Raw genomic sequence first — 8,999 nt, 5'->3', positions numbered from 1 at the left:
TCCTTTCCGTCAACATCCTGCTTTGTGTTGTATGTACCAGCCGGACACTCGTCCACACAGGTGCTGTCTGGAGAATAACACACAGATATAAGGTTCCATTCCCAACTTAGTAGCATCCAGTCCTTTGTATCCACTCTGTTTTAACATTTTTATTTGTCTTTCCTGCTCATGTGGACCCTTTTTTGGCACCTGGCTAGTCCCACATAGTTTAGACTGGATGATGTTATTCAAAAACTAAAATTGTGTGAGGCTGTGGTTAGGCCAAAAATACAACAAAAAAAAAATCTTTCAGTCCCACAATTTTCAATTTTTAAACATGCAACAAATTTTATATCAAAGTGTTCTCATACATCTGCTTTTTATAAAACAGTTAAAAAAATTTCAAAGTTATGGAGCTCTTCCTTGATCAGGAGTGACCTATCTCAGACTTTCAGTTACTACTACTGAAACAGTAGGCTGAATCTTTTCTTACCAATTTGTTCTTGTTTTAACTTGCACTGCACCTGGCACAAACAGCAGCAGTAAATTAGTAAATCTTTGATTCTGCCTTTGACTGACACTAACTCTTTGTAGTGCTTATGATTCAGTATCAAGAGTTATTCCTATAAAATGCATTGTGAATGCTCCAAAAATGATACTTTAAGTGCTACAACTTTTTCAGATACAATTTTCTGCATACATTAAGCTTTTATGTCCACTACCATCAGTCTATCTAGCCGTTGTTGTTAACTACTGATCTTGCAGCACTGAAATGTTGTCAGAAAAGCCACTGATATACAGCCAGTTTTCAAGGTGAAATCCCATTAATCAAGGTTAAAATAAGACTATCAAGAGGTAATAGTCTATATACAGTATATAGACACACACACCGCTGTGTTTTCATTCCTTGTGGGGACTTTACATTGACTTACATTCATTTCATGTAGACTTATGCTAACCTTAACCATAACCACTACTTGCCTAACACCTAACCTCAAACCATGTTGCCACCATAAAATTCTGTGATTCCCTTGGCTGGTCCCCACAAGTATGGCCGAGTCCCCACAATGTGAGCGTGTTAACAGGTTTCGGTCCCCATAATGTAAGTAATACAAAAGCACACACAAACATACACACAATGGATTCAGAAATTATTCAGACCCTTTCAAGATTCAATTTTTCCCTCATTAGTGTACATACAATACTTCACTATGACAAAGTGAAAACAGTTTTTGGAATGTTTTGTTAATTCATTAAAAATAAAGGACTGAAATATCCCATTTACATAAGTATTTTTTTATAAAGTGAAAACAGTTTTTGGAATGTTTTGTTAATTCATTAAAAATAAAGGACTGAAATATCCAATTTACGTAAGTATTGAGACCCTTTGTTATGACTCTAGCAATTGGGTTCAAGACACAGGTCTGGGGAAGGATACAAGAAATTTTCTACAGGACTTAAAGTGCCCAAAAACATGACAGCCTCCATCATTCTCACATAGATCTGGAACCCCCCAACAGCCTTCACAGATCTGCCGCCCAAAATGAATAATTGGAGATGAAGAGCCTTGGCAGAGACCAGTAACCAAGATCCCAAGGGTCACTATGAATGAGATCCAGAGCTCCTTTGTAGAGATGGGAGAAATGTACAGAAGGACAACCATCCGTGAAGCACTCCACCAATCAGGCCTCTGTGGCAGAGTGGCCAGACAGAAGCCATTCCTCACTAAAACACATGACAGCCCACTGGAAGTTTGACAAAAACCATCTAAACCGCTCCCAGACCATGAGAAGCAAAATCCTCTGGTCTGATAAAACAAAGTTTGAGCTATTTGGTCACAATTACCAACGGCATGCGTGGAGAAAACCAGACACTGAGCATCACCTCAGTAATACCATCCCCCAGTGTTAGGAGCAACTTTAATGTAAAGACCAATGCATTTCAGCAAAGAGCATTTGGCAGGGTCTGCTGTCAGGTCCAGGAGTGGCCCAGCCAGAGTCTGGACCTGAATCCAATAGAGCATCTCTGGAGAGACCTGAAAATGGCTATGCACCAAACCTCCTCATGCAACCTGGTTGACTGTGAACAGTTCTGCCAAGAAGAATGGAAGAAATGTACAACGCAAAGGTGTACCAAGCTTACAGCTTCATTCTCAGCAATATCTGAGGCTGTCATTGCTGCTAAAGGTGCTTTAACTAAGTGAAGGGTCTGAATACTTATGTAAATGGGATATTTCAGTTTTTTATTCTTAATACATTTTTAAAATACTCCAAAAACCTGTTTTTGATTTGTCAATATGTAGATTGATGAGAAAAAAAGTGTAATCACTCCATGTTAAGATGAGGTCTGAAACAAAATGTGGAAAACCTGAAAGGGTCTGAAAACTTTCTGGATCCATTGTGTGTGTGATTTTGCTTTGCTATCTTTTCTGTTAATTTTTGTTTTTTGTTCCCTGAGCCATTTCTGGGTGTGCAGTTGAACATGAATAGAAAATGCTCACTCTGAAGGTATTTGGGACTGGCACACGTCTGACATTCATCACTGCGCGGCCCCTCACAAGAGTAACAGTGCTGGTGGCAACCTATGCAGGTGAAGCGCTCATTGTGTAAGTAGGTCCTCGGTGGGCAGTTTGTGTCACCTGTCACGCCACATAACAATGTGTTTGGACCCAACACAAGTCCCTTCTCACACTGAGTGCACTGGTGTGGCTCTGGGCCAGAGCAGCTCATACAGGTCTGGTGGCATTCTGCACATAATAAAACAAGTCAGGTTGCAACAATAAAAAGTCATATCACTGCTTTACAAAAGAGGGTGTTACCAGCACCATGTTTCATAAGTAACTGATTACGAAATTTTGCATTTTACCATGAAGTTGAAACTAAATATGTCAGTGACGCTGTTGTGGTTCTCGATATTGTGGACTTGATACTTTGTGCTGTTACTGTATTGTATTTTTATTTTCTTTATGAAAATACACAAAAAGGCACAAAAAGGCTAAAAATGTACAACAGCGTCCCGTGGTCACAAAATCAGACGGGTCACAGATTTCGGTGTAAGACCCATACGTTATAATTTATTAATTAAGCAATTGAGCTACTGTAAAATGTAACTTTAAAAAAGTCCAACACAAACAGTAAAATGTTTCCACTTCGTCGTGCTGCTGAATTCCTTTATTTTAGTCTGGGCAGGACAGCTTGTAAGTTTCGATTCCAGCTAAACACTCAGCGAGTAGAAACGCGTAAAACAAAAGTGAAATTAAGTCCAGCTCATCATGAAAGAATTCCTCACATCACTTTGTTAGTTTTATGAGTTTATTCAGTTGGGTCTTCACTGCCATAGGATATCCAACTCACAGAACAGACTGGTAAATACTTCGTACTTTAAGATCTCCTTTATGACCTCAGATGTGCATTAATCTCCAACTGTATGTACAAGTCTGCACTTGCTTTTACAATTTATATTTGTGCTGTTGTATCAGTCACCAGTAAAGCTCTGAATTGCAGTGACTTGGACAAAAGGTGCAGCACAAAAAGTTTGATTTGATTTGTTTATGCAATTTTATTTATTAGTTTGTTGTTCAACAGTATCTAGGTTCTTTATCACGACCACAATCTCTCATCCTGAGGATTATGTTTTTATAGACTTGGGCTCTAATCCATTATTCATCAAGATTGTCAGTTTATTAGGTACTCCTACACATCACTGATGCTTTCTAATACAACAGTTGTTGATTCAGCAGCTCTCTAAAGCAGTTCCAACTAAAACTGGACATTATAACATTCACTGTTTTAGCAGGCTGAACTTAAACTAACAGCTGAGTCTAGTTCCAATCTAGTGTTATCGGTTACATTATGAACCAGAGAGATGACTTGCTGCACCTTCAAAGCTGCCACGTTAACTTAAATAAGGTTACAAGTTTTCATGCATCTGTAAATAAACAATACGATGTAACAACTTAAAAGGACAGGCACTTATGCTACCCTGCATATTCAGTGGTGTTTTAATATCTAGCAACGTCAAATCAATGAATTCAGAGGCTCACCTTGACATTCCATAGCTGCAGCTTCATAGTAAGTACCAACAGGACAATCCTTGAAGCATGCGCCCTTATAGAGTCGGGGACTAAAGGTTGAGCATGTCTCACATTCATCTGCCAAGGGACCTAAACAGCTGCCACAGGTAGGGTGGCACTGACCACAGCAGCCCTCATCCACATCCTCATAATAGCCCATGGGGCAACTTGCTTTACAAACACCATTCAGCATCATATAAAGAAAACTACATTCTGAAATGATATTGAGGAAGGACAATAAAGTTAATAATTTCAAAATATGATACTATATTTTTCCTCTTAAAACCTAGCTGCCCACAACTCACTGAAACAGGTCCTGTCATCTGAGCAAACATCGCAGTGGGGAGGACAGCGTCTGCAGGTGCCGTCATCTGCAGGGTATGTTCGCAGAGAACAGTTGAGTCTACACATGCCACTCTCCAAGTAGTGACCATCAGCACAGGACAGACACTGGGACTTAATCCCATCACATGTCCGACAGGAGCTATCACAGGCTTCGCATGATCCCTCTGCTGTCTCAAAGAAACCTCTGAAAGTAAAGTCAGGTGACAGATGATTAGACATAAAGGACCTACACACCATCACTGCAAAGTCTTTTCTTTATTCTACTTCTTAGTTTATCCAACAGCTTACTCTGGGCAATTCGACCAGCACTGCCCCTGATGGAGAAAAAGTTTATAGCTGCCTTTGGAACAACTGATGCAGTTATCACTGGTGTCCACGCAAGTCTCACAGTTTGGTGAGCAGTCTTGACACAGTTGAGTGGCAGGGTTTGCATAGGTGCCTGATGGGCATTGTACTACACAGGAACTATCTTGGTCCAGGAAATATCCTGTGACACATGTATTGCACAATGTTTTACTGTAAAAACTGAAGATAATAAATATTTGCACCTTTGAAACAAGAACAAACTGAAGACAGTAAATATTTGCACCTTTGAAACAAGAAGAACAATCCAGTGCTTGTGGCCCAAAGCAGGTCTTACAGGATGCATCACATCTGCGACAGTCAACATATTTCCCTGAAATTAAAACAGAGTGATTGATTAAATCCTGTAAAACTGAATGTTCAGTTGAGGCTGAGTGACTGTGACAGTGCAGTGCTGCATACAGTATTTATACAGTGTCTAACTTCTCTTGGGCTGCTGTTACAACAACTTGAAAGTAGACATGTAAAAAAAATGTACATTTTGTGATGGTGGTTTACATTTAAAAATGATGACAGGGCTTACTGCTGACATGAAAAAGGAATACCTGGTGAGGTCACTGTGCAATCATCATGGCACATAAACCATGTGTCTAGTCCTGTATAATACTAAAGTTACCTGTTAATGGCATAAAGAATACACAGTGTTACAAATATAAAACCCAATTATTCAAGCGTTACAATACAATGATCAGCAATAGGAAAACAATTTAACACAGAACCATCAGATACTGTAGGAAATTTTTCCTACAATAGAGATAATCCTTCAGCAGGGTTCAAGCCCTTGTCTCAGCTGCAAGCATCCACCATGCTAAAGTGTCCTTAAGCAAAACGCTGATCCAAATTCCTGGGACACTCCACTGACCCGTGCTCTGACCTCCCAAAGGAGCAAAGCAATTTTTTTGCATCATGGACTCAGTCAAGTATCAAGCTAGTCAGTGTCATCTCTGCTCTGTGACCTAATAGCCATTTACCATTCTGTATTTTGCTCATTTTGTTTTACTGCGAGGGTGGGCAATCCCATTGATGCCATCTTAGATGAAGGGGGAGTAAGGAAAAACAAAGTGAGTTGGTATCGTACAGCTTCTGATTGACTGAACATGCCTGATCCAGGTAATCAGCAGTGGGTAGGGCAGGGACGGGTGCATTACAATTAAGGCAGCGGCCCTCGAGGACTAGAATCACCCACCCATTCAACTGCATCTTACTTAAATCATGCATCACAAGCCCATTAAATATCAAAAAAGGCAAACCTGTTTGTTTATTAATGTTTTTTTTTTTTGGAGAAAAATATCAAAAGCTAAATTATCAGGCTTTGTGGCTCTTACCATCAAAGTACTGTCCCAGTGGGCAGTTAACCAGAGGGCACTGTCCACGCAGTGGCCGGTTCCCACCGAGACAAAGCTCACAGTCTGTTGAACGAGGTCCATGGCATGTCTGGCATGAGCCATGGCAAGGCTGACAGCGCCACCCACTGGAGTCACTGAAGGTTTGCTGTGGACACTGTTTAATACACTCACCCCCTGACAAGGCAGAGCAACACAGAGTACAATTACATTATTTTCCTGCATAACACTTAATTTGTAACAGCAAATAGTGGTCTTGGAGACAACATGCAGTACAGATAATATAGAAGATATTTATTTCTACAGTTAAGTGGCTCTGATCTGGTCTTAGAATATATCTACTCATCTCTTCATTTAGTTCACAACTGTTATAATCTTTCTCCTTTAAATGTCATTCCAGAATGGTCTGAAATGGTGTACAATCCCATACCAATAAAATATCTACCTGTACAGTAAAAATCTTTTTGATATTGAGGTAGAGTGCTTGATTTGATTTTTTTTAAATAGCTACTACATATGCTGCTTATAAAGAACACAACCTAACACCACAATATTAATTCCTTGTTTGCATAACCTATACATTTGTATATCTCATGTTACAGACTGACTGACACAGATAGGATTTGGAAACCAAATGAAGACTCAGTGTGCCATCATTTGTCTTTGAAAAGAATGATTACTCTCACATAGGTGGTGAGTATATTATAGTACAGTATGTATAATAGTATATTAAACCTAAGTTTACAAGTCTCTGCTACAATAGTATTGTATAATCTGAATCCCAGAATAAGTTACTAGTGATTATTCTTTGCTACTGGTACCATTGAGAAAGTAACCAGGCTGGCAGGCAAGGCAGCGTGTGTTACTCCTGCAGTCTGAGCATAGTGCTGGGCAGGACAGGCACACACCCCTACCCCTGTCCTCATAGGTGCTCTGGGGGCAATGCCTGCGACACTGGTGCCTGAAACTAAAAAGGGAGTGGTTAATTCCAAACTTAAATCAAATACTATCTAAGATATTTATTGATAATACATAATAGGGGTGTGATGAGATCTTGTGATATTAAAACATAATATTTCTCATCAAAGCAAAAGCTGTCTGACGATATCAGTACATAACAGAAGTGGAGCAGCAGCCAGTATGACGGAGTGTGATGGCATGTTCGCATTCGTCCTGCAAAAATTCAACTCCCTGCTGTGTTTTAACAGATGGGGCTGCAGGTGGAGTATTATAGGCATGTACCATATAGCCACCTTGTGACAGGTCAACACGAGTGGCTTCATTCACATTTCCAGCCCATGAGTTTCTGATGTGTTTTGGTTAGCCATGCTGCTAACATAGCCTACTCTACCTCAGCACAACTTCTACCACCAGTGTATCTGCATGGATAGATTAACACAGTTTAATATCTAGTACTAATGGAAATGCATGGCATGTTATTATAGTGAATTAATTGTGGCCCAAATTCAACACTGAATAGTCATGCTACCAAGATAAGAGTCTTCTTCCCATAGGCAGCCATGTCCCGAATGTGTATGGCAAGCCACTGAGCTCTGCAAGCACACGTTAACATGTCCAGTGAAGCTTCAGTGCCACTGGCTGAAAATACAGGGATCAACACCTTTTGACACATGGTCCTATGTATGTCTAGGCTGTGGTTAATTCTGCCTACATCACCTTTACTTCCGTAAATGTAAGATCTGACAAATGTATACACTATAGTCACATATGTAATGTTTTAATGCGTCTAGAACTTGCTAACACGCAGACTTTTAACATGTTAACATGTAATTACTATATATGTTAACATAGAAGGTCACACACAGCTTCAATTACAAATTAGAGGCTCATGCACAGTTACAATGTCTGAAGAGAGTGAAATCATACAGGAGAGAAGCCAGTCAGCTTAGTTTGTGGCAAAACCTTTTACAGTGCCTGCATACAGTATTGTTGTGTTTAACTGCATATGATGATTCATACTCAGACAGCAGAACTGAAGTGACATTCATGAAAACATGTCAGTGGCAGTGTTTTGCATTTTGTAACTTTGTTAAATAAAAGACTGTTTTCACTGATATAGTTCATCATTGAAGATTTCTTAAAAATAGTGTTAAAATCTCACCTCATCTCATGAACCCAATCTGGTAAGCTAAGTGTATCGTCACACCCCTAATACATAGAAATTAGGAAACCATTTGTGTACAATCCAGCTTGGTCTCTGTGTGTAAAAATCAGTCAGTGACTGACACACAACCATCATCACTGAGCAAGTGGAGGCTCTGTTTTGTTCTGGAAAGCAAACAGCGAGAACAGAGCTACTAAAATATCAAAGACCTGATGAAAACCACTGTGACTAAATGGCACTTTCAAAGCTTTACACTGAAAGAAGGATGATGTTGCTACAGGCGGCTTCTGCCCATATGGATGCCTCTCAGGCTAGATGACCTGAAACCAGAGAAACATCAAAACCCACCTCACCCAAGAGGCAACCCCAGTATACACTGTGTCAGTCCACAGCACATACCTGCATGTGTATCACTGACTTCAATAGGGTGCCCTGAATCAACATGAATGAACATGACAAACAGAGATAAAGACATAATAGGCTGCGTTTCTTATGGTTTGATTCTCTTTTTAAGGTAGAAAGTTAATTTTATTTGTAGCCCAGAAGCATGTGAAGACTTCTGTTATTAACCTGTCCTATCAATCCTTTGGGGCTTAACTGAGCTATTAACCCCCCCCACACACACACACAAAAAGCCTAAAGCGGCTGAGATATTGAGTTGCAAAGATGTCACACACAAAGCATTAAAGCAAGAGTTACCCCTGCTTTAAAGACTTGCCACTCTCAGTGAAACAAGCTAAACAGCAATAAGCAACATATAAATACATATATA

The sequence above is a fragment of the Monopterus albus genome, unplaced genomic scaffold (assembly GCF_001952655.1).
Source record: "Monopterus albus unplaced genomic scaffold, M_albus_1.0 scaffold218.1, whole genome shotgun sequence".
In the NCBI taxonomy this organism is placed as follows: Eukaryota; Metazoa; Chordata; class Actinopteri; order Synbranchiformes; family Synbranchidae; genus Monopterus; species Monopterus albus.
This window is presented reverse-complemented; position numbering follows the sequence as displayed.